At 36.8% G+C, this 27,739-nt stretch overlaps 1 long non-coding RNA gene across 2 annotated transcripts in view; it reads left to right on the top strand.

The window, feature by feature from the left end:
- The window catches only part of LOC120591194 (uncharacterized), a 162,883-nt gene that overhangs the window by 79,823 nt on the left and 55,321 nt on the right, over positions 1 to 27,739 (top strand). For both annotated transcript variants that reach the window (XR_005649861.1, XR_005649860.1), the window contains exons 3-4: positions 23,210 to 23,284; positions 23,428 to 23,576. This is a non-coding gene — a long non-coding RNA (uncharacterized LOC120591194). The remainder of the gene's footprint in view (positions 1 to 23,209; positions 23,285 to 23,427; positions 23,577 to 27,739) is intronic.

Here is a 27,739-nt window from a genome sequence, read left to right as displayed (position 1 = left end):
GAAGAAAGAGGAGGCAGAAGGAAGTAAGGAGAGCCTCACAGGCAGGGAAAAAGGATAGATCAAAAGAAAATTATAAATTAAACTGATTCTGGCTACTGGATGCTTTAAATGGGAATTGCGGGTCATCCGGGAGTCTAAATACTCATTGTAGCAATCATTGTTAAATATTTGTTGAATTAAAACAATTTAAATAAACTTTTGGATTATAAAGAGGGAGAAGAAGGGTAGCATTGCTGAGGATAAAAAGAAGCTGTTGCAAAAGAGATGATAGAAATCATAAAATGTTATTGATCTAAAATAAGAAAGCAAATCATTTATAATAAATGAGGTGAAAAGCAGGAAATCTGGAAGAAAAATGTTAAGGCTCAGGAAGCTGCATTGCCGGTGTTGTCTGTGACATTTAATATGCCACAGAGGAAGTGTAAAAAGTAAACTCTTCTCCATAGAAGACATAGCTATACAATGCCACTGCTGTGATTTTAGTTCTTTTGGATGCTGCTTTCCTGAGTGAAGTAATTATTTTGGTGCTGTTTATTTTTGTTTCTCAATATGAGATCTAAAAGCTGATATTTAACTGTATCTTGGTTGAATAAGATCAGAGGTGGCCATAGTTTTAAAATATATACAGTTACATTTCTGAAAGACTACATACCGAATTGTTACCAGTGGCAATTTGTGGGAGTGGGGATGGTGATGAGCAATACTTTCACTTTTTACTTCACAAATGTTTGTAATTTATGGCAAAGTTAATTTTCAACGTTAAAATTTTCAACAATTTTTCTCTTCCTTCCCTATCTTACCCTTCCATATTTAAAGTTTCTCTTGAAATTATAAAATAGATACATGCTTATTGTAAAAATTTATGGTAATTTACTTAACCAATTCCTACTGACAGGTTGTTTCTAAGTTTCTGCAATGACGAACACTGTAAAGGTGATCATATTTATATGTTTCATATGTTTCTGTATTACTGTAGGATGAATTCATAGAAATAAAACTGCTGGGTCAGAATAATTGTGCATTTTTATTTTGAGAAATGCTACTAAATAGCTGTTGTAATGTAAGAATTTATACTTCCACAAAGTGCTTGATTGTGCTAATTTTCTCTTACATTCATCAACTCTGGACATTATTATTTTTTTTAATTGTGGCTTGTCTTACAAGTAAAATTAATTTCTTCTTGTTTAAATTGGAATTATTAGTATTGGGAATAGTTTCATATGCTTTATGGTGGTTATGTTATTTAAAAAATGATTTATAAGAGCTTTCTATATCAAGTCATATTTTCCTTCCACCATACATGTCGAAAGTATTTTCTCCCAATTTGTAGTGCCTATTACTTTTGTTTATGTCATATTTTCATATAAAAATATTGTGGTTTTGTGTAGTTAAATGTGTCAATCATTTTCTTTTGGGTTCCTGGGTTTTATGTCATGATTAGAAAGAATGACAGAAATATTTTTATCTACATCACTGCCATCTTCTTGGTGAACAGTAGGACTTAAAAACTGGTTCTAAAATTCATAGAACTATTTTACAAAGCTTTACGTAATCAAGTTGACAGAAAATATTAGCCACCTTAAAATTATTTAATACATTATTAAAATTATTTTAATAAAAGCCTATCTTTTGTGTGTATTATTCCTTCTTTATATCTTTCTAATTGTCTATAGAAACAATTGCATGCTACTTAGAAGGTTAAATGAAGGTTAAAAGATATTTCTACACCAAAAAAAGAATAAGTTCTCATTTTGCAATTCCTGTTGTGACTAGAATACGATGTACATTCTTTTTTTTTTTTCTTAGAGAAAAAGTCATGTTGTGCAGGCCATTTATTGATATATCAGTTTGTTCCTGGGTAACAAGCCAGTGGAGATGTGTAACTGTGTTAGTACTGCTGTAAGAAACAGCTCTTGATACTGCATTCCTGCATCTACCATCACCATGAAGGCATTTGCTGGATGTTAAGCTTAATATTGAATAAGCCACACCAAGCTTTGCCAAATGAATGTGAGATCGCTAAGGCTCGAAGAGAGAAGAGAAATACAAATTGCTATCGTTTACTAAATTTGCTCATCTCATACAGTCACAGTCTGTCTATTTTTCTATCTCCGCATGTGTAAGCCCTACCTATCCTTTAAAGCTCAACTCAAACATAACTTTCCCTGTGATGCCTACCTTAATCTCACTATCCAGGATTCATAGATCTGTTATCTGAATTCTCATGGCTCTTTAAGCACACCACTCTTGCCCAAGTATCTATGTCTATTTTGCTTTCTAGTTATTTAAGTAGCCATGATTTATTCCTATTAGAATGTAAACTTACTGGGGAAAAGGTTGGTATTTACTCATAGTAAATACTCTTCCAAAAGGGTGAAAACAATTAAACTAGATCAGATAGAAATATGGAAATTCAAAATTAAAACTCAGGAAACAAGTTTTTGAATAAGAAACAAGGACCAGTAAAGTTATTGAAAAGTCGATAGTTACCCTAGGTAATGCAGTTAGAATGGCTGGCAAACAGAAAAAAAAAAAAAGCCCAAATTTAGGCTTCCTTACTTCTTTTCCTCAGACTGTTATAACTTATAGTGGTCTGTTCTGTTCTTTGAGGGACTATTTAATAACCAAAAAAATTTTATTTCATAAATTAAATTTGAAATCAAAACAAATAAAGACACAAAAAGGATTATTGAACTAGAAAGAAAAGAAAATTAACATATCTAACAACTAATCTGTAGTTTGAAATTTACTATAAGTCTTTCCATTTGGATGATATTTGTCATTTACATTGGTATGATTCAGGCAAGTCCACATTTCATATAAATACAACTGATCTTTACTGATTTTCTTTGACATGAAATTTTAGTCTAATATAGTAACTGTAGAGCAAAAAAAGATATTTCGTATTAAAATGAGATTTAATCTTCTCAAATACAATTGAAATGATATTTCATTTTATCATTTTATTTAAAACACAGGGGTTGGCTTTGGGATTCTTTGAAATCTACATTGAAGCCACACATCTCCTGGATAGCTTATCTGGGTGTGCTTGAATCAAAGTAATGTGACTTTCTTCAATGGAAAAATAGCTAATTAAGTTCTATCATTCCTTAGTCATCATCAGAAAATAGCCAACAATTGATTTGGGAAGGCAGGGAGTATCTTATAGAAGCTGGCACTGATTTTTTTAAAAATTTATTTTATTGAATCTGTCTCCTAATGATTAACACAGAAATTCCTCTAGCAATTATAGACTCTCTTATAAATGACTGTCTCATAATTTACAGCTTGCTAGGAGCAGCTTCAATTCAAAACATGTGTGTAATTCACTCTTCTGGCTCATTTCCATCCCATCTCCCCACCCAGTTCAGACTCTCTCACATGTATGAAATGCTCCACGCTGAGATTATGTGTTCCTCTTTACCAGAAAAACTGACCTACCATACAGAGAATACTATAAAGAAGTCCATAGATCAGGTTTCACACTTTCTTTCTAATCACTAATTTCAGCCTCCTCTCTCTTCTGCCAGATTTTTTCTTTGCATCTTCATTTTTTTTTAAACTATCGGAGTTATAGAGAAACAACTCAGTTTATAAATTTGAAGTTTAGTTCCTTTTTTATTTATATTTTTCTTCCTCTAGTTGGGATGCTAATGATATGCGAAATTTCCAAATTATGAGTATTAATAGATAAAAGAAAAAATAAAAAATGATTTGGTGACCATATCAGCCAAAAATTCCTACCTGAACAATCAACATTTGAATAAAGAACCATATTAAAATTTCTCTGTTCTGTAAAAGATATATAATTTGGCCATAGCTCAGATCTTTATTAGTAACAATATTTATGCTATTATTAAATGGGTTTATTTCTTTTCTATTGTGTATGATAATGAGGGTTGAGGAAAAGTAGATAGTCATATTAAAAGCTCTGAGCCTATATGGTGGTGGGTTATATTTCCAGGAGGATAAATTTTTGCTAAAAATGTATTAAATTTTTCAATGCACTATACCTCGCCAGGCTTCCCAACATGGAGCAGGGTAAGGAATGAAGGTGGGAAAAGACTTAAATTAATAGACAAAACTGCAAAAGATATTGTATCACAAAGGGCTATCCAGGGAACCATAAAAATGGAGACAAAGAGATGGATCCGGGACCAATACTATTCATTCAATCAACATTTTCCAACCACCTATGATGGGCTAGACTATGGAGCAAAGTTCTTGGGACAGTGTAGGAAATATGAGAGTCACTGTACTCTATCACCCTACCCATCTCCCACCCGCCGCCCCTAATTTTTAGTCTAGTGTAGAGCTGAAGAGGCTAGGAGGAGGTAGCCAGCAGCAGAAGAGATAGTCAGTAACGAGGACAGAATGGAGTGTACTAATTAGGAAAGTGTGCTTCAGGCCCAGGGCCCTCATGGCATAAGTGTTTCTTTGATACAGTCCTAATGTGGTTTTATCAAGCTAAAGATAATAGGCTGAAATATATAGAGATAACTAAGACAGAGTTTTTGAATACAGGCATGTAAATTTAGCAGGTGCCACATTTGGTATACACAGATTACCATATTATGAGGCAGTATGTGAACCATGCCATTAAAGAGGAAAGATACAATTGAAAATTTACTGAATGCCATAACACCAGCTATGTCACATTGTTTCCAATGCCCAGTGTTCCTTCTTTGATAAAGCTGCCTTGCCATCAACTGCCAACTCAGGGAAGCAATGATGGGCTATATTTTGCCTAGAAGTGGCTAGTATTTGGACTGGCAGTGTAGACCTGAACCAGATCAGCTATAGCTTGGTGAATTATACATGATGTAGCCAAGCCTGAAAATATAAATTGGTCAACTTGATTATTTTTCATCAGAATTGAGCTCAGAGCCACTAAGAAAACAGAGCAATTAGCATGGGAAGGTAAAGGCGAAATCATGACTCAGAGAGTTGAGCAGGACCAAGCAGTCCATGAAAAAAACAGAACATCAGAGTCAGGTTAACAAAGAAGCTTTGTCACAGTCCTGGAACACCAGGAGTGTCCTGGGATCCCCTCCTCTGTCTAACTGACAAGATTACTTAACGTTTCAGGGTAGTAGGAGGATGACGAGGGCAGATTAGGGAGAATAATGCTGGTAAAGAACTTGAATTAACTCAGGAAAGAATAGGAGAAAGGAAATTTAAAGCCTCAAATTCAAACAACTACTTTGAGGAGTTTTATCATGAAGGGAAGGAGAGAAATGGATGGGGCAGTGATTAGAGAAAGGAGTTCGGTCAGGAGTGGAAATTTTCTTAGGAAAACAGTGAAAATAACACTTTTATGTTGATAGGAAAGATTCAGAAAAAAGGGAAACAATGGTGATGTAGGAACAAAGGGGTAGAGTTGTTAGATTGACGCTCTTGAGCAAATGAGAGGCAGTTAGAACTTTGTAATGGGAAGAAGACAGCACTGGCTCCAGTTGCTTGTAAATAGGTAGCCATGGCCATGATAGCTCGTGGAAATTCTCTTCTGATTGTTTTTATGTTCTCAGTGAAACTGGAAATGGCATGAGCAACTTGAGAATAAAGAAAGGATTGGAGGTACAGGAAATTGAAGGAGGGTAGGACAAAATGTGAAACTGTTGAAAGAGAGAATGAGGGACTGCAGAGATGTGATGGTAAAGCAGCATTTGGGGCCCGCTCGATGGTCAGTAAACATGAATTTAAACTGAAACCAGTCAAGGTCAGTTGCCTTGTGGGTCTGGGGTAGGCGTAGACTTGGATTGAATAATATTGTGATTGACCAAGTGAGGTCTACAAAAGGAGCTAGAAATAGGGGTATAGTGGTGTATGAAAGAGGATGGTTATAGTAATTAGCTATGGAATTTAAACTTATCAGGAGGAAATGTGAAGTTGTGAGGGGGTGAAAGAAAGTGAAAAGGTGTCAAGTGAGGTACCCTAGTTGTAGGAATGAGTGGCTAAGATAGGACAAAGGATGAGGTCCTTAGAAGAGAGAAACACAATGAACAGTATTCTCATTCTTTAAAGTGAGCTGTTTATGAGTCCGTTTCTCCTATAAAAATCAGGGTTTCACAACATTGGCACTATTGAATTTTTGGACTGCAAAATTCTTTGTTATGTATGGAGAGAGCTGTTCTGTTTATACTGTAGGATGTTTAGCAACATCCCTGACTTCTATCCACTTGATGCCAGAAACACCTTCCCAGCAGTGACAAAACAAAACTATCCCCAGGCACTGCCAAATGTCCACTGGGAGACAAAATCAGCCTTGAGTGAGAACCACACCACTAAACCATAGGCTTCTTAACAGGGAATGTACCTTTTTCATTATTATATTACCAATGTTTAAAAAATACTTGAGCACATAGTGAAAATTCAATTAGAAATGTGACAAACTAAATATTTTTAGTAAAAGTCAATAGGTGCTATGTTGACTGTCTCTAAGGTCACTCCCAGTTGTGGTGATTTTGTAAGAGAGCTCACAAGATCCAGCATATAGTCATACTCACAGTGAAGGTTTACTGCAGCAAAAGGCACAGAGTACAATCATCAAAAGGAAAAGGCATGTGGGGTTAAGTCTGGGGGAAGTCAGGTGCAAGCTTCAAAGGATCTCTCCTAGTAGACTCACAGGGGGTGCCCTTAATTCCCCCAACAACAAGTTGTGACAACTCACTGCTGGCTGTTCCCAACCACTGAAGCTTGTTAAAAGCTCAGTGCCCAGGGCTGGCTTTTATTGGAGGCTGGTCATGTAGGCAGTCTCTGCCTGGAACCCAAATTCCAGAGTCCCCCCCTCTCCCCTACACACAAAAAAAGCAGGTACTCAGGGTAAACCATATATTTTTTTTGTACAGTTTAGGAACAGTGAACCAATTTTGTCAGTTCTAGAAATAGTAGGAAACTTCCATTCCAAAATTCGAGTTCCCAGACACCAACCAAGGGTCAACTTTGTAAGCAAGACTTTCAAAGGATAGAAGTCAGGTCTGCTGTGTGAACTTTTCTCTGTGCAAGGAATTTATATAACACATCACATAGTGAAACAACACAATTTAGACCTAACTCCTTTCTTCAAGATTCTTAATCCCTGCCCAACTGCCTCATTTCCCATCTTTTTTCTATACCGATTTGCAAAAAAAGAAATGTCTAAAGTTCAGCATTGCACAGCTCTGTGTACTCCATTTCTTTGGAAAGTAGTTCAGGGGCCACTTCTTGTTTATAAGGAATGATGCCAGGAGATCCAAAACTCTCTACCTCTCACTGCAACCTGCCAAGAAAACAAGATATTCTTCACGTTAGTTAATAAAGAAAACAAAAGAAGGGCTTCTATTCATGCAATATTTAAGAAAACTGTCACAGCTACTTTAGAGCAAAATATACTTAATAGAATAAACTTATTCTTGAAATCACTGAAGCAAATTACTGCAGCAAAATTATTAACACTAGTTGCTTGATCTGTTGGCCAGATAAAAATATTGTCCAACTAGGTAAAGCCCTGTCTCAAAAAAAGAAGTAATTCATACATAATTTACAATTCTCATAACTATGAAGAATTGATAGTAAAAGTTACTTTCTACAAGCCACAGCAGAGAACAGAGAAGCTGCAGGAATGAGAAATACTGAATTGCTCTCTGTGACTCTACATCTTGCTTAATTAAAATGCCCTCGTAAAGAAACTCTAATAAAAATTAAAAAGTGGAACTATATCAAACTAAAAGTCTTCTTTACTTCAAAGAAAACTATCAACAAAATGAAAAGGTAACCTACCAAATGGGAGAAAATATCTGCAAATTATATATCTGATAAGGGGTTAATATCCAAAATGTATAAAGAACTCCTACGTGACTCAATAACAAAAGAAATTTGATTAAAAAGTAGGTAGAGGATCTGAATAGATATTTTTCCAAAGCAGACATAAAGATGGCCAACAGGTATGTGAAAAAAATGCTCCATATTACTAGTTATCAGGGAAATGAAAATCAAAACCACAATGAGATAACACCTCACACCTGTTAGAATGACTATTATAAAAAAAAAAATGAGTGTTGCTAAGGATGTGGAAAAAAGAAACCTTTGTTACTATTAGTAGGAATGTAAATTGATACAGTCACTATGGAAAGCAGTATGAAGGTTCCTCAAAAAATTAAAAGTAGAACTACCATACGATCCAGCAATTCCTCTTCTGCATAGTTTTCTGAAGAAAATGAAAACACTGACTCGAAAAGATATCTGTACCATCCACGTTCATCGTAGCATTACTTAAAATAGCCAAGACATGGAAACAACCTAAGTTCCTTTGATGGATGTGTGTGTGTGTGTGTGTGTGTGTGTGTGTGTTTGTACAGTGAACTACTATTCAGTCATAAAAAAGGAAATCCTGCTGTTTGCAACATTATGGATTGACCTTGAGGGAATCATGCTAAGTGAAATAACTCAGTGAAAGTCAAATAATGGATGACATCACTTATATGAGAAATCTATTTTTTAAAAAAAGACTTCCTTTCCCAAAGAAAAACAACCCAAGCTCACAAATATAGAGGAAAAATTGGTATTGGTGGTTGCTGGAGGCAGGGAGTAGGTGAAATGGGTGAATGGAGTCAAAAGGTACAAATTTCGGTTATAAAAAAAATAAGTTATGAGAATGCAATGTACAGCATGGTTACTATAGTTAATAATACTGTATTGATTATTTAAAAGTTTCTGAGAGGAAATCTTAAAAGTCTCAGCACAAGAAAAAAATTTTTAACTATGTGTGATGATAAATGTTAACTAGACTTGAGATCATTTCATAATATAAACAGATATTGAATCAAGTTGCAAATGTGAAATTAATGCAATGTTATATGTCAGTTATACTTCAATGAAAACAATAACTGAAAACTAGAAAAAATATGCTCTAATAAAATGCAAGTGAATGACAAAGTATATTTTGGGAAAACCTTGAAATACACTCACACTTTTATCAAGGTAAGTAATTTGTAAGCTCCATGGACATTAAGAGCATGGAATCAGGTAGACCTTGGTTAAAGTCCTGCATTCTTCATCTAGTAGCCATGACTTTTGGGCAAGTGACAATTTCTATAGGCTTCAATGCTCTCGTCTATAAAATGGAGTTGTAATAGGACTATCTACTTTCTAGATTTTGAGTAGCAAAAGAGGTAATACATGTAAGTAAGCATGTAGTCTGTCTTCATAACATTGGCCCATAGTACATTCTCAAATTTCGGCTGTTTCAGTGCCACATTATTTGCTATTGCTATTTAATCATTCATGCTTCATTCAAAAAACTTTGACACTAGACCACGCTCTTGATAGTAGGAACATATCTGTGAATAAGATAACACTGTGAAGATAGAGGGCATGACTAAGAATCAAACAGGCAAATAAGTATGTGATTAAACAAGTGGTTACTATGTTAAGTAAAAGTAACAAAATAAACAAAACAACCCACAAATTATTGAGATACTTCAGTGTGTTAGATGCTGGCTTTAGGAACCTATAAATTAGTGTGTAGAGCATATGCATCTATCTATTTTGTAAAAACAAACATCAATAAAAATAATTCTATTAATGACTAATGATATATTTGATATGTGAAAGATAGATATTGGTTTATTCACATGGCATTGGCAGGAGGAAGAGGTGGTATTTTCTAAATCTTTCCCTAAATTCACAAATTGGGGTTAATATGTTACTTTTGAGAATTTTGAGAAAATTTTGAATTAAAAATGTTTTTAGAAATGTCATTTCTATATAGGGAGATTATTTTAAAGATTTTCACAAAATTCTCATAAGAAATAATGTATGTTTGACCAAGGTATCAGAGGAAGAGAAGAAACAATAACAAGATAATTCTAATTTAGCAAATATTATACCTTGTAACTGGTTAGATGTAGACAGCAAGAAAGAGGAGGAGCCAAAGAAAACTAAATTCCTGGTTGAAATAACCAGATACACTTTAGTTAACTGGAGAACATAAGAGAGGAGTGGGGTGCTCAGAACGGAGGGATTATGATTTGACCTTTGAGCATGTTGACATTAGGCACCTACAGGACATCTGAGAGGAGATAGCTTTTTGTCAAGAGGGTCTCTGTCTCAGGAAAGACATCAAGACTGCAGATTGTATTGACTGAGAAGTCAGTCAGTTTATCATTTATCCAGTGTCTGCTCTGTGGCAGGCACTAGCTAGGCCTGTAAAAGCTGTTAAGTCAGAGGCACCTCCTGGTTTGCTTCCTGCTCTCCACTCCTTCACTGATCTTGCTCTCTATTCGCTCTTCCACTTAGTCCCTGACTCCTATGCCCCTACCTTACACCTTGTCATTATCAATAACTTCGAGTAACTCCACAATCTCAATTTTAAGCTTTCTAATCTCCGTTTACCTAGTTTGCTCCATCTGGTACTCTGACTCCAAACATTCCTTAGCCTCATTGGAACCTACAATTTTACAACTTTTTCATTGTCAATTCTTAACCCCCTCATGTTCTCACTTTGCCTCTTAAATAGCTTAAATTACAACTCTTTCTCCCTTGATGATTCCTACAGAGCCTTACTTTCTTGGTCATCTTTCCTGCAGCTAGGGGTTTTCATGTGATTCATTTCTGGCCCATAAACTGATAGTAGAAACCCGATGGGGTTTGTGTGTATGTGTATGAGTGTGTTGTTGGCGGGTGGTTTTGAGAAGGCTTTGGTGTGTTTCCTCCTTCTCCCCTTTGTCCTGCCTTCAGTGAGTTCACAATGGCTAAAGCCTTAGCAGCTACATTGCAATTGTGAATGAAAAGCCATGAGAACTGCCAAGATATTGGCTGGCTTGACACATTGCAGCAGCTGAATCAAAGGTAGCAATTGCATTCCTCTGGATATCTTCTTATGCAAAACGCAATATCTATTCAAGGTTGAAAGCATTCCTAAGTAATATGCCCTTGTGAGTGTTTTGCTAAATCTGTGTCCTTTAGAATGTTTTGTGTTAGGATGAATGTTTTTCACCAATATTCTGCTATAGGCAATGGGGAAAATTGATGATGTTTAAACAAAAGAAAACAGATTTAGATCTGTATTTTAGAAAGAGCTCTCAGTTGAATGTATGGAAGATTACAAAAGACAACCTTTTCCTTCTTTAAGATAGTTCTTTCTTCCTCATTCCATGTGGTCTTGGTGTGGATTAAACATAGTCTCTGATTCCATGGCCCTAGTAATTACTCCAGGGAATGATATGTGAACCATGTACGGCCAATCAGAATCCATCCCTAGAATTGTTCTAATCAGAGCCAGAAGGGGATACTGAGCCCTGATTCTAGCATCATAGAGCCAAGATGCTGTGAAGTCCCATTACTTAGGTCATGTCACTCATCTTTCAGGCCAGCTTCTCTGGAGTTTGGAGAAGATGTTTATTAGGGATCAACCCCTGTAAAAGGAATGGAAAAGATACATAGAAGATTGTAGTGAAGGTTTGGCAAAGCCTCAGCTAATCTGGCAGGGAGCTCTGAAGTAAAGAAAGCCCATTGGTATCCTACATGTATAGGGCCCAAGTGGCTGGCCAGCCTCAGTCAGTCACCAGATGAATGCTACTGTGAGAAAGGTGTGACCTTGAGTAAGGTGGCTTTCTGCAGCTGAGGCATCTGACAGCTGGAGGCTGTTGGCTCACTGCAATCCCTACAGCTGGCATCAAGTCCTGTCTGGAAGGGGGATTTGGCAGGTGCATCTCCATGTCTGTCATATCTGCCATGTGGAGAAGGTCTGCCCACAGTAGGTGAGAATGGGGCCAAGCTATTGACAAAACTAGAGCTGAGGGAGGAAAAAAAAACCCCTAAAAAGAGACTTAAGTCTATAGACGCAGTTATGACTGAGGCCAGAACTATTCTTACCATTCTTAGTTACTAGAGCCAATATATTCTCTTTTTTGGTTTAGCTATTTTGATTATGTGAGTCAGAATTGAAAGAGTTAAGACAATTGATGTGAAAAAACAGTAAGTGGTAGAGAGACCTTTACAGAGGTTGGGGAGACTTGATGAGGGACTAAGCAGCAATAGTGTTGAAAAAATGTTATGTAAGAAAATTGACAGGCCACATGATTGATTTAATGCAAGGACCAAGGAGAACAAAAATTCTCAGATAACTTTCCAGTACTTGGAGTAGGTGATGTGGGAGGATAAATGCTATATTTCAAGTACATACAATGAACTTATTTAAAATATAGAATGCTGGCTAATAAATTCTCAGTGAAAAATATCACTACCAACTGACAGGAAAGCTTAGAACAGCTGATCAGTTGAGGAGTCTTTTTGGTTAGAAGGACCTATTTGTGAAGGTAAATTTAAATCAAAAATTTGCTTGGGTCAGGACAAATTAAATTAAATGACACTTCTTTGTCATGAAGCTATGATACTCATCTTCACTACCAGGATAGATCTGTCCAGAAAAAACTGAATGTTTTAGAAGTTGGCTGAGATACTTTGGACAGTAGTAGCAAAAAACTGGAAAATGTTTGAATCTTATTTATATAAATCTCCAATTTTAGAAAATTACACCCAATGACCTTTCCCCTGAATTTTGTTGTACATCTTCCTCTAGTGTCAATTACTCTCATTTTACCATCCCATACAGGTACATGAGTAGTAGAGAGGAGAGGAAGGAAAATATCAAAGAGAAGTCCATGGTAGTCTGGTACTTGCTTTGTTAGATTCCAAAACCTAGAACTGAAGCTATCACATGCTATAGATGCTTTTTAATATCTTCATTTCATTTTCCACATAGGTTTGGCATCTATCCATATGGGAGAAATTAGTGATATACACGACACCTCTGATACTCATGATATGTAGTCATTGTACAATTAACATTATCCTGAGTTAGCTGCTGCCTGAACTATATACCTGTCTAGAAAAATGTATAATCCAAAGGTATAGACAAAGAAAAGGTGGGTTGCATGATTGTGGGCACTAATTATAGTTCTTTGTACCTTGTATCAGATCCTTATTATACTACCTCTACCTCCTATTTTTTCAAATTACTCCTTTCCCTCTTAACTCATAGCCCCTTATTTGTCATTGCCTTACACTGTCTGAAGGCTCATTGGACCTCTTGTCACTTACCACTTCCCAATTTATCTAAAACATAAATTCTCAATGGGAGCAATAGCACCACAAAGAGGCAAGCTATTAAATATAGGCTAGGCAAAAACATCTTAGATAGAATGTTTTGTGGTCCTCCAAAAGGCCAAGGTACATAGGCAGATATATAGTATATATGTGGTGTTCAAATTTCATGGGGAGAGTGACTAGGAAAAAAAACGCTTAAAAAGACACCTTAGGGAGTGATAATGGAAAAAAAAACCCCTGAGAAACAGTGACCTAAAACAACAATGTAGCTGAAATATTCAATTATATCTATACTGACTTCACCACCTCCCTACATTTCCTTATCCCAGTCATTTTCTATAGTGTCTGGTCCAACACTGTTTAATCGAAATAATGTGGCTTCATATGCAATTTTAAAGTAACTGCATTAAAAACATATAAAGAAATAGGTGAAATTAATTTAAATAATACATTTGGCTTAACCCAAAGTATTCAATATACAAACCAATATAATAATTAATGACATACCTTACATTCTTTTGTGTGTGGATAAAATCTTCAAAATCCAGTGTATGTTTTACATTATAGCCCATTTCAATTCAAATATTAATCTTTATTGAAATTGCTTGATCTGTTTTTTGATTTCATGAGATTTATGGTTAAAAGTAAAATCACATGCCCAAGTTACTGTAAACATATTTAAATGTTTCTAATAACCAAATACAATATATGATGTTTTAATTTTAATTAATTGAAATTAAGTGAAATTTCTGTTTCTCAGTCACACTAGACAGATTTTAAGTGCTCAAAAACCACATGTAACTAGTGTATACCATGTTAAAAAATGCAGGTTTGGTTTATTACTCCCTCACAGTTCTCTTTCACTTTTTTTTCTTTTCTGGATTGCTGGATACAGATGCGGTGAAGATTGGGATTGTAAGGCACTAGCTCTGGACAGGTATATGATATCGAAATTCATTGGAGTCCTCACTGTTATTAGGCAATCGTATGACTCATGATTGCACTCCCTTTCACAGGGATAACTACTAACAAGGTACAAGTATCAGGATTTCTCCAGTCTGACGTCAGGGCAGATATCACAAAATGAAGATAGTGTTGTTTCCCACTGAACTCAAATGCAGCCTCAGAATATTTTTATAGGTCATTTAAATTAATATAACTCCTCTAAAGATGTTTTAGTCAACTACAATAAATTAATTGAAATTACCATAAAAGTTGAAAGCATCCTGTCATCCTTGTCTTTGTTCATCCTACCATATTCCTTTTCGGAATATGTTTTAAGTGAACGTAATGGGTTTTAGACTAGGATATAAAATGTCTATATAAATATAAATATAAAAATGTCTATATAAATATAAATATAAATATATAAATATAAAAAGGCAGGCACCAATAGCATACAGGTTAAAAGCAAATCCCCCGTGGTGAATCAACTTGGCATTTAATCCACTTTTACTACTTATCATCTGTACAATCTTGGGCAAGTCACCTAACTTCCGTGAGTCTTAATCCCTTTAAAAGAAATTACCATGAAATAAAAATGTTTTCCCTTGAATTAAAAATAAAATAAAATAAAATAAAATAAAATAAAATAAAATAAAATAAAATAAAATAAAATAATGATACTAGCTTTGCAGGCTGATTATAATAATGAAAAATATACAACCTATCATACATTTGGCACAGAGCTTGGCACATAGTAATCATTAAAATTAAATCAATATATTTCACCTTGAGATAATTATATTATTAGATAAATGTTCCATGTTTATATTCTTTGACTTCCCAATCAGCTTAACTTCTTGGGAGGAAGAATTACGTGCCATTTGACAATTTTATCCTTTCAGAGGTTAGCAGAATTCTAAGCATAGGGCTAACCTTTGATAACTAGTGAATGAATGGATCAATGTGACTGTAAACTTATAATTGCTCTTATGATATTTAAAAGATGAATTTGCCTACTTAGGTCAAAATAGCTATTAAATATAGGTTTGGCAAATTTCTTTGACACCAGACCTCGGTCTAAGAACTATAGGTCAGGGCAGATTCAAAATTCTAAGATTTATGCTAACGCATCTTAGAATCCATGCTACTGCCAGTGTTTTAATTGGAACTTAGGTCATAGGAAGAGTAAGGCAATGTGGTAAGGACTTGGAGAGCAGACAGTTTCACAGAGGAATGACAGCAAATTGAAAGGTCTCAGCATCATAAAATATGAAGTAGTTAAGAAAGAGTTATTTAGGGAACGGTCTGCAGTAGGCAAGAAATACAAGTCCCAGTTGGTGAGTATAGCATGGCATGATTGAAAATACACGGTTAAGATAATCAGCAGAGGGACAGCCTTACAATCAATTACTTTCGAGTATATTTGGTATTATGTATTATAAATTCAGCTATTGAGACTAAGTTGGAGTAGGACTTTAACATTTAGAAAGAACTGTGAGGGGCAAATTAGGAACCCAATTCTAGATGAAACTCAATATAGCCAGTAAAACCAGAGAAAGACTCACCAGGGGTCCCAACCCCAACCTACTTTTCCCCATCAGCCCAGTAGTATACAGATAATTATCCCCTAATTATCCCTGCCTGTTAGGAACCAGGCCACATAGCAGGAGGTAAGCAGCAGGCTAGCAAGTGAAGCTTCATCTGTATTTGCAGCCATTCCCCAGTGCTAGCATCACCGCCTCAGCTCCACTTCAGATCATCAGGCATTAGATTCTCATAGGGGCACTGGTCCTTGGTGACAAAAAGATTGGGGGCTGCTGGGTTAAACTATCATTATTTGTTACTTGAATTATGGCAATAATCTTTTATATGGCTCTTCCTCTTCCTGTCTTCCTCTTTTTCCTTTCCATTCTGCACATGGTGGCCAAAACGAAATTTCCAAAATGTAAAATGATCCTATCATTTCCCTAATTTATAGTCCTCAATAGCTCTAAATTGCTCTTAAAGTGCAAAATCTATTCCTTCTTTATTCTTTGACCTCGTGTTTTACGTCGCTCAATGATGTCATTTAAAATCTAGCCACATCGAACTCTTTTCAGTTTCTCTAATAGAACACCTGCCGTGTTCTTTCTTACTTCCAGGTTTCTCAAACCTCTTCCTTCCACTTGATGACTTTACCACTTTTCTGTGCCAGGATAACTCTCTTAGCATCTTTTAAGTCTTGGTTAGAAGGCGTTTATCTTGAGAAACTCTCTCAAATCTGCCAAGTTTGGATTAGTTGCCCCTTATTCCTTCCATGTACATCTCACCTCCTCCTTGCATTTCCTCTCCCCTCCACTCCTAAACTGTGTTGGGTTAGGGATCATATGTGTCTTCTTTGGTTATGTCTCCAGGGCCCATCATAATGAGGTGTTCAATAAATATTTGTTTAATAGATAAGCGTATTCTGGAAGCTTGATTATAAAGAACAAGGCTGGTTTCTGGTTCTGTGCAATAACACCATAGGGCAGGCAGCTAGACTGGCCAGATGCTGAGCTTTAAACTACGGGACAAAGGTTACAAGAGATCCTGATTATAGTCAGAGGTTGAGAATAGGTAAATTATGAGACCTATCCCTGAAGGCTGAAAAGATGAGTAAAGAGCCAAACAGAATTTTATAAATATTTTGTATGTTCTAGTTGTAGTTAGTATGGTAGTTAGATGATTTTTTCTTTTTCCAAGCTACTAAAAGAATATTATTTTGAACTATCCTAACATTAGTATTAATACTGAAAGGAAAAGGGCACATCATATTTTCATATAATCAATACATATTCCAATTGTGAATGTTTATGGTCTTTCTCTAATCTGGATTAGTTTATAAAACATAAAATGAATAAGTATTTTAGCCATTGACTGACAAATGGAATTAATGTATGGGAAAAATATAAACATCATCAAATACATAAACATTATCTTTTCTTGGCCAGAACTACCCAGAGCAATTGTCTACTCTGCTTACTTGATCCTGCTTCTCTAATAAATTTCATTCTAAAAATTTAATATTACCTTATATTAAAAATTATATTCATAGTCACTTTTTAAAAATTTACTGATGATCCAAATCCTTGAATGATATAGCTAATATGAAATATTTTGTCTTACTACATAAAAACAAAGTAGGGTTTTTGTCTCTGGAAGATATTTATTGTCACTGACACATTGTGACCGCTCTTATGATATGTCATCATATCATTACCATTTAGAGGTATTAACAACATATACTTCCAAAGATTTTGCCAGATTTCACTAGTAATGCAGCATTGAATTACTCTTGATTTTCTTTCTTCCTTTCTAACTTGATGGCAACGGTGGGGGTCTACCCATCCCAACTCTTTCTTATTTTACCCCTCTTGAAATAAGCCCTCTTGTTGGGCTATCTCATGCACTCTATAGTTTTTTTTTAAAGCACTTGTCATAATATATGCATTTATTGGTTTATTATGTTTTATAATACATTTCTCATTGAGTTTATTACAAATAAGCACATAAAAGCAGAAGTTAATCTATTGGCTTGTCAATTGCATTCTTTGCAATAGCATCTAGCATAAGACCTAAGGTATCAGACACTGAAAAAAATATATATATTTTTAATAATCTTGCCTTCAGGTTTTGTCAGAAAACAGAAATTACTCTAGTATTTTGAGTAGGAATAAAATTAATTCAGAGCACTGGAATTGCTAAGGGAGAGAAAGCCTGGAAGATTGTTTTTTAGCAAATTTGAAAGTGCAGGATTGCAGGAGATCCACTATCAATGACCTTAGTTGCATGGAATACTGAAGAGGATTATTCTCAGAAGGATGGTTGGAGCCACTGGAAGCTTCTGCTGATGATCTCAGCTGCCTGCTTACAGCAGGTGATTCCTGGGAGAAGCACTGAAAGACAAGAAGTGCTGCCAACCATGATCTCATCTGCCTGAAAGCAGCTGCTGCTGAGAAAAATGGCTTCTCTTCAAATCTTTGTGAATGCCTCCTTGGCAGACTCTAACCCTGACTAATACTGAAAAGGAATTTTGGGACATGTAGTTCCATGGTATAGATAGGGATGAGAGTAAAGCTGATAGAAGGCTATTCAGCACACCGAGTCATAAGAGGGAGCTCCTAATTAGAGTAAGAATGGCCTAGACTATAAGCTTCATGATAATAGGGATATTAATTAAAAAAAAATCAATCTATCCCCAGCACCTGGGTGCTTATAGCAATGATGGTTAGCTGAGCAACACAGAATCACATACCTTCTTTCATCATGGACATTTGTTTCCATAAAATGTTTATTTAGCTACTTTTTCCAGCTTCTCTTGCATCTAAGTGGGACCATATAACTAGTTCTTGTCAATGCACTGTGGGCAGAGTGACGTGTATCTATTCCAACTTAAGGTAGTTAATTATCAGGCACTCATTTTCCCAAGGTCTGTTTTTTTTTTCTCTCTGTTATCTGGCTGAGTGTAGAACATCCAGCAGATGATTCTGAAGAGATCCTAGAACATGGCAGTCACTAAGAGAAGTATCTGAGATTTTATTTTTGCTTGAATGAAAACCTCTGATCAGTTTTGAATCGGTCTGATGGGGCCTTGTGTACGAGAACGAAACCATGTAGTATAAAACTGATGAAATTTCAGGGCTGCTTATTATAGCAGTTGATTACTCCTAAGCGCTTAAAAAAAGTCAATGAATATATGAATATATGAATAAAACAGAAAGGGTTGCCATGCCCTTTCCACAGTCTGCTGAGGTCATTGCTTAAGGATGAGAGCCCTGACAGGCTAACTCCATTCTGGCTTGTTCTTTGTGCTTCTTCCCCTTAACAACTCACACACTCGCCAAATGTTGTTCAGAGATATGACAAGACTAGTTTCACAGCTAATTAGAAAGGGTCTCCCATTGTTAGAAGTTAAAAATTTTTTTGTAACTCAGCTTTCTGATCAAAACTTTTTAGAAAAAGAAACTCTTGAAGGTGATAAAAGATATCATTCCTTAACATAACTATCTTGCTTGCTTAAAATCCCAAACTCCTATTATAATAACTATGTACGATGTCAGATGGGTACTAGATTTATCAGGGTGATCGCTTTGTAAGTTATATAAATGTCTAATCACTATGTTGTATACTCAATATAAAATTGTATGTCAACTATAATTGAAAAAATTTTAAAAAATCAATAAGAAATCCAAAAGAACAAAAACCCCAGAACTTTTAAGTACTTCCCTGAGTTTAGTTATTCCTACTCGAAGACCTGAGAATAACTGAGAAAGCCAGGAGCCTGTGACATACCTGAAACTTCACTCGAATCTTGTGAAAGAATCAGGTAGTGGAAATTAGCCAGATTATTATTTTCTGATATGTCTTCAAATCCTTTTACTAAATCACTTTAATCCCAGCAGCACAGACAAAAATGTTAGACAACAACAACAAATTGATAGGCACTATATTAACTGCTTAATGTATTCCACCGGCTATTTATTTCACACATATAACAATAAGGTCTCATTATTATTATCCCAACTTTACTGATGAGGAAACTGACAGTCAAGATTAAGAAAGATTCCTAAGGTCGTATAGCTAATACTATATTTAACACTTTTCTTTGACTTAGGAAAGAATTTATGCATTCTTTGGTAATTTGCTTGATACACTCAAAACCAGTAGTAGAAAGTTTTTATATACATTTTGCCAGGTTGTGTTGGGTCATTCTCTTTACTAAACACCCTGTGAAAGAATAGGTTATTTCTTCATATATTTGGTAAGAAATTTCTCTTGATTTTAAATTATTTCCTTTTATACTAATTTCTCCATGTCTGCATAGTATACTTATTATGAAATTGATTTTCTCATGGCTTTAAAAACCAGAGACAATTTGATTAACATTTAGGGACTAAAAATGTTGTCTTAAACTTTCTCATATTATGCTAGTATTTTAAAACCAGAAATTAAAAGCATTTTCTTAAAGAAATTTTATTTATAGCTGTAAGTTTCAGTTCCATATCTATAGATATTATTCATGTTGAACTTGTACAAAATAAAAACTTAAAAACTAAATAAAATAAAATGAGAACTCTTGGTTTGGGATATAAGCTAACTATTTCTCTGTCAATATGGTCCAATAACAACTACTGCTGCTATGAATACAATTGCTATGATTATTCCTCTTGTTGCCATAATTATTTGTTGAGTTTCTATTATTTCCACTCACCATACTAGGTACTAACATATAAGACATTAATCTTTAAAACAACCTTGTGAAGCAGATATTACTGTCCCTATTTTACAGGTAAGTAAGCTGAGGCAAAGAGAATTTAAAAAACAGGAAAGGAGAAAAAAATCTAGACAAGAAGCAAAGGTTGACCCAATAAAATTAGAGGATTTATTTTAAAATTAAGGTGTGACCTTGTTCTCTATTGGGTGGCTACTTAACTTTTTACATTGCTGCACAAGAATGGCCCTCTCTCACACACAGAAGTTTCCCACCCAGAAAGCTGATATACCAGCTGACTGGCCGTAGAGTCTAGGAGAGGAACTATCATATGACTTGACTGAGAATTGGTAAGCAGCTAGGCTATCTCTGGGAGACTGGGTCTTCACACTGAAAATCCTCTGAATTCATGAGGTAGGATGACATAAACTAACCACTCCTGTTACTTTCCTTTTATAATTTCTTCACAGTTTATATTTCTTTTTCTTCTCTCTCTCTTTTTCTCTTTGAAGAACCCAAGACTGTCCAATGAGAAAGCAAATAGGCCTCAAATAAAGAGTTGTTCTGGGAAATTGGGCATTTTGAGACTAGCTAAACTAGATAAGAATTCATTCTTTGGCTTGGCTGGCTGGCTGGGAAATGAATAGATTAGAGATGGTGGAAGATGGATTGGAGAGTAAGAAAGGACAGGACAGTGGAAAAGTGAACTTGGAATTAACATACTTGGATTCATTTCTGGCTTTGCTACTTACTGTGTGTGACTAGGTCTTTTCCCTTATTAGTAGAACAAGAATATCTGACTATTTGATCCCTGAAGTATTTTCTGGTTTAAAAAACTTTTATTATTAGAATAGAAGAGGATAATTGAAGTTAAGCAATGCTTGGGTAAGGCTCCAGACCTTCTCTGACTTATGTTGGTTTGCAGAAAGCTGGAGGAAATCCTGCTTCTTCCAAAATTTTCCTAGTTTCAGAAGGCATCATGGAGCCTCATGAGGAAGGGTCTCTGATGTCAGGTAGCAGCTGAGGGGAGGTGGGGGAGGGTGGCTTTCCCATTACTTAGTTTTCCATTCCCTCTTTGTCCTGGCTTAAATAGATTTTCTGTCTCAGTGATAACTACCCCCTCATGTAACTGCCCTCTCCTCTATCTACTTGGCATTTCTCTATTTTCTTTCCTACTTTCAGACACCCACACTTTCCATTATTGGTTCTGAGCTAGGTCTAGTTTATCCCAGTGGGATGCTTTGCCCTGGCTCCAGGGAATGGAGAGTTCTGCTGCTTTGTCAGAGGTGATGGAGGTGCACTGGAGTGGAGAGGGCGCTGGGGGTCTTCAAAACTATACAGTTGCCTGGACTGTTAGACAAATTAAATGAGAGTGCATAATGAAGAGAAGACTAATGGAAGCAGATCTTCTCTGAAAGACTTTTTCCAACAACACTACTAATAACCGACAATGATTATACTCATGCAGGCACTGTGCAGAGCACTTGGCATATAGAGGCTCGGAGGTTAATAACTTACAGAGGACATAGTTCATAAATGGCCAAAGCAGGACTTAAATCCAGCTACATCATTAGACCCTGTGCGTTCTCAACCACTGAACAAAATGATCTCCAAGCATGGTGAGCAAATGTCTGATCACCTCCTGAAGGTTTAGAATGAGAGAATGGTTACAGAAAGGAGTTAAAGTGTCCAAAGTCACTTCCTGTCAGTGAAAAGTGCTTAGATTCTGGCATGAAGAAGATGGAAAGGCAAAAGGATTCAGAGCACACTCTTAAAGTGTGCTCTCTGTATCAGCATATCATACCACCTGGAAGCTTGTTCGAAATGCAAATTCTTGGCCCTCACCCCAGACCTACATTATCAGAAACTAGGGGTGGTTTTGCAATCAGTCTGAACAAGTTCTTGAGGGAATGCTAGTGGTCCCTAATGTCTGAGAACACTGTTTTAGAAGAACGGCCTGCCTTCCCCACTCCACTCCATACCTAGGAGCAGATAGATTTCTGTTGTGAAGGTTTTGTAACAGGAGCTTGAGGAACTGAACAAGGGTGACTGTGACCTTGGGCAGGCTGGGCAGGAGGTAGAACACCAGGCCTTGGCTTTAGGGGACAGGGGAGAATGGCATACCTCCTATGACTGTGTTCTCCACATGTTCTCCACACGTGTATGGGGAAGGCCCTATTCTTCTTCTCCACTTGTGTAGGAGCTGACTTATTTCCCATGGCTGGTGTGTGCCTTTTTGTTCAATGGCCCCCCCTACCCTACTAGATGAAATGACTGCAAGGGCTGTCCTTGGTTGAAAACTGGCCCCTGTACACTGGAGAGCAGGGAGAAACTGAAAGAGACAGATTACCCCAGATCAGTAGGTAGCAATTTAGAAAGCAAATGAACTGACCTAGGAGGCTTGTCTCAGGTGCTGCTGCTGGAGGAATAAACTCCTTCCCACCCCAACCCCACCTCCACCCCCACGCCCCCCCACCCCCGCCAGACTCTTGAAAGTTTCTATTAGAATCTTTCTAATGGGATTCAGTTACATAGACCATATACTATCCAGACCATCTCAATGACACGCTGCTCTCTCAGGGCCTCGTCCTCGAAAACAGCTTCGGCTATGGAAATGATACTGGGTGGAATGTACATTTTAAGGACCGGGAAGGGGTGGGGAGCCTCCAATTGCCTGGGTCCAGCTCATGGGTCAACCAGCGGTCATGGGTCATGTCCTCTCAATAACCTCCAACAGTTACTAATCAGCTAGAGGGTTGCAGTATGACTATGAGCTGGAGAGGGATTAGGAGCAGTCACAGCCTGAGCAAATGCCAGGGAACTGTGGAATCGCCAGGGAGATACGTATCTGAAGGTGGAGGGAAGCGTTCCTGGGAGAAAGCGCCTTACTATCCATGTCACCAATGCCCCATGCACTCACCACCCCGACTCGTCTCTGTCCCCATCCAGAGACTGACATTCTCAACAACCTGAAGCTGTCAGATGTAAGCAGACCATTTGGAAAATTGGCAAAGCAAACAGCAGGTAAGAGTCGGGTCATGGAGGTGGGTAGTGCGGTGTGGGGGGAGGTCAGGGTGCAAAGGCTCAGAGGAAGTGATGTAGAGTAATTTGTTGAGTTTTGAAATATTTGTTTCTCTTTCTCTCTCCTGTCCTATTCCATCTTCTAGAAAAGAAGGGTAGTTGTTCCATTTAGTGGTGAGGAACCTGAGACGCAGAAGGCAGCCGATTCCAGGGAAAATGAAGAACTCAGGCAGTTGCTGACCATTCCAGACAGGGATGTGGCTGGACTCCTGGCTGCCCTTGGGACAGTCCCATTGTGAGTTTTTCACGTGGTGGAAAGGGAGAGGGTCAGGCTTCTGATGGATAAATAGATGTTTTTCAAGTGCTTGGTTGAGGTGGGGAGGGAGAAGCCGGTGCTGTGTTCTTCAGAAACTTATTCCGTTTAACAAGAGGCACCTGGGAAACAGTCCACTTTCTAGAGGCTTCTGCTTGGGTTCTCCAAAACTGCAGGCTCGATGGATCATCACTGAAGGCACACCCAATTTTCCCTTTTCCTTCCCACTTCGTACCATCTTCCTCTCCCAAGAAAGCCCAGGTGATCATAGCTGTACCTTGTGGTGCCTTGTAGAAATTAAATACTGGAGGTGGAAAAGGTTAGCTTTTACTTATGTTTCAATATTGGGTAAGCTCCTTTCTTTTAATTGTTCTGGGCCTCAGTAAAGAAGAAGCCTTTTATTGACAGTTATGGGCATTGAGGGCTAAGTACTGGTTTTCAGAGGAGGATGAGTCATGGAAGAAAATCTCTTGAGACAGGAGAGTGAGAGTTGGGAGAAGGAGAGAGAATTGAAAGAAAGAGTATGAAGTCCTCTTCTGAAAAAAGAGAACAAAATATTTTATATTGGGCAAAGACAGAGAAATAATGGATAAAATTCATGGGCTCTCTTTACAACTCTACTCTTTACTTCTCTTTTCTACATTCGTCAACTCCTTCCTTGACTGAAGTTTAGAGGAGATAATTGGTGTTCCACAGTAGAAAGGGGCTCCTTATAGGAATTCAGGGGAAGAGGGTCGGACAGGATGAAGGACCTGGAGAATTGAGTTAGGAATGGATTTAAGAGTCTTCAATGCCATCCATTAATTTTCACACTTGAAAATAGAGTAGGGGGTTGAAGTGAGGAATGAGCACAAGAGAAGTTTTCTGTAGGTGATAATGGAGAGCCATTTTAACTTGAATGGGTCCCCTCCTTTTCCAACCCGGGGTACTTCTGTATAGGTTCAACTAGCTGTCTCTTTGTTTTCCCGTGGGACAGAATTTGTAATTGAAGCTGGGACATTCATTCCTATTCAGAAGGCTTCCTTCTTCCTCTGGTTTAGTAAAAACCTTTAAATCAGGCCTTTTTGTACTTCTTCTATGCTTGTTTCCTTTTATTAATGAATCATTTCTCTCTCCATGTTGGAGAGTTTTGCTGGGTTGGCTTTGTTATTGTCCAGCTGTTCTTCCGGATTATTTCTCTCCCTGGAGTTGGCAGAGGAGTTGAAGCCTAGACTTACTTTTCTCACTTCTTGTGGTATTTGTGAAAAACACTGACAAACAGTGTAAGCTTGGTGTCTGAATTTGTTAAATCAGTGGTGATTTAGTTTTGGTGCTGCCTGAGACAGGAATCCTCATGGGGAGTTGGAGGAATGCTGAAGTAACAGGATGGCTATCGGTATATTGTCTAGATCTCTGTTCCTGTCTCTTAATCATTTCCAAGGGCTAGCGTTACACATTTTGGTAAAGCTCCCTATCAACAAAGAAAAGAGACTCGGGAGGAGGGAGGGACTGTTTTCCTCATAAGTTTAGCACTTCCTACGACCCCTACACTCTCCTTCCCATTCCTGCCGAGCCCCTTTTGATTTTTGTTGGTGTAGTGTGAGTTTTGTCTGGATGTAATACATACTTAGAAAATAATATATCTCTTTTAAGAACTAACATGAAATGTTTTGCAGAACTTTGAATGAAAAATACCTTGGTCTTTAAGGAAATTGTTGCACCAGTTCACTGAATCAAATGGATGATCGTGTACACCTAAACTTATTATATAAGGCTACAAAAGATCTATTTTTAGAGCTAGTTTTGGATAAGTATTCTGTGACTTGCTCCTAATTGATAGTCTTTTATATCATAGCTTACTTAATTTTAAAATTTGTTTCTTATTGTGTTGGTTGGTTGACTGAAAGATTTCTTCAAATGCCCTTTTTTCAGGAGATTGCAAGAACGATATGCAAAAACTTAAGGAAATATATCTTGAGAATGTTTTTGCCTTTACAGGTGAACGAGACATCTCAATGTAGAATTCTCAGCTCATGATTTTTCACCTGAAATTTTCATATACATTGTTCCATTACTTTCTGTCATCTAATATGCTCACTAAAAAAAAACAGCCTCATTTTGCATTTTCTTTCCATCCCACAATATTTCACCTTAATGTAACATAATTTGAGTTACTTTTAATGTTTTTTTTTAGTATATTGTGAGGCCTTTTTATCTGCTTTAACCTTTTCTGAGTTTAGGAAAGTTTTCTTTGAATATCTTTGTACATAGTATATTTTGTTTTACACTAGGCACAAAGATGTCCAAAAACATTGATTAAATGGATACTTATTAGTCATATCAGATATCCGGTCTGTTTTTTTGTGCATTTTATCTACTTTAATTCATTATCTAATTCTAAAATATTCTCTGAAGTTTATTTTCTGTAGCCGAATCCAATCTTTGCTGCTTCTAGTGCCATTTAAAATGCTACTGTACCATTATTTGTTTCTTTTTTTTCCTCCTTAATGTTAGTGTTCTTTTCATCTCCAATATTCTGTACTCTGTCTTGTTAATTTTTCTAAATTTCCCTGAAGGTGATGGAGATAATTGCTGACTTCTTTTTGACATTTTATGTGCTTCTCTCTATGTGTTTATTCCTGAACAGGAGCAGATCTGTCCCTGTTTCTTGTTTCCTCCATATGGCGAATATTTACATACTATGGCTAGACTCTTCCTTTTAGAACTTAAGGTGTTCATCTGAATGAATTCAGTTAAATCATTAGTCATTTATCAGTCTGAGAGGAGTGGGGAGGAAGATAAATACATCCCCAGGAGAACATGGTTTCTACAGTTTGGTTGTTTGAAACCACTGTTCTATAGTCATGTTTATTTTATTCCAGGTGTATAATGCAGCTAGGGCCAGCCCTACCTTGTTGGTAGAAATATGAAATGTTCTTATACTTTGGGAGAGTATACTTCCAGTAGGAAAAATTCTGCTACATTAGCGAGAAGCCAGATTATAAAACATCCCATTGCAGGTTTCATTTGGCCAAGATTCCTCTCCCAATGAGATAAGCATAGCCCTTGCATGTGCTGGTGACAGGACACCAAGGTGAGTGGTATTAACCTCACCTCTAGTCCTGCCCCCTCTAACTTATGTATTTTCCCCTAGGATTTCCTTAGTTCTTTCTTGTGTCCCATTACTACTCTTGGGAAAGGATAATTGTGGGTATATTCTCGATGAGTCTTCCAAGCTGATCTCCTCTTCATTATATCTAGTAAAAATCTAGCTTTTGCCATGTTTTGTTGAGGAGGCACTCGCATGTGTGTGGATGATCTGCTGGGCTGATGTTCAATATCTGTTTTCATCTATTTCTAGAGTACCATTCTGTATGCAAGAGCTAAAAAGCTAAGTGCTACATTTTCTAGCCTCTCTTTCAGCTAGAGTTCTAAATGTGATTTAGGTTTACTATTCAGATGCACTTGCATGAAATTTTGGAAGAGAAAAGTGAAGTGCAGGCTCTTCTGGCTTTTGCTGGCAAACGCCATCCTGGGGTATCCCATTTTGTTGTGGCTTCCTGATTATGGGGTGACAGTTTCCAGGTTTTTCAGGTAGGTGCCTAATTACAGAGCTGCTATTTTCTTCATAGCTTATTCTGTGGTGTGGTTTTCAGTGATTTCTGAAAGCTTAACTTGGAGTTTGTTCAGTTTTGTAATGATTCTGATAGCCATCTGAAATCATATAAAAAATCTTTCTGCTTAAGTTAACCAGAGTAGATTCATTATCTGCACCTGGAATCTGACCAATGAGAACTCTGATACAGGATTTTCCCTATTCTAGTTTTTCCTTTGTGGTTTGGGTCAGTTTCTAGGAAATACTTTGGATATCTGCTACCATACCACCTTCTTTTCTGAAAGTTTGTTTATGACATATTTCAGACCAGTTATAAAATTTCAGGTAGTTATTTAATCAAATCTGTCTCTGCTTTTTCTCTTCTTTCTATTTTTAGGAGTTTGTTCAAGAAGTAAGACAATAGTATTTCTGGAGATTTCATATATACTCTATATCTTCAAACCTTTTGGTAGTATAAATCTCAGTCATTCTCTATAAACCAGATATGTTCTTTACGAGTCATTTTCTGCTGGACTACATTTCACAAAATGTTGTGAAAGGAGGTTTAATG

This window comes from Pteropus medius, unplaced genomic scaffold (genome assembly GCF_902729225.1).
Source record: "Pteropus medius unplaced genomic scaffold, Ma_sr-lr_union100, whole genome shotgun sequence".
Taxonomy (NCBI): domain Eukaryota; kingdom Metazoa; phylum Chordata; class Mammalia; order Chiroptera; family Pteropodidae; genus Pteropus; species Pteropus medius.
The sequence above is the reverse complement of the archived record's forward strand: the minus strand, read 5'-3'. Positions and strand labels throughout refer to the sequence as shown.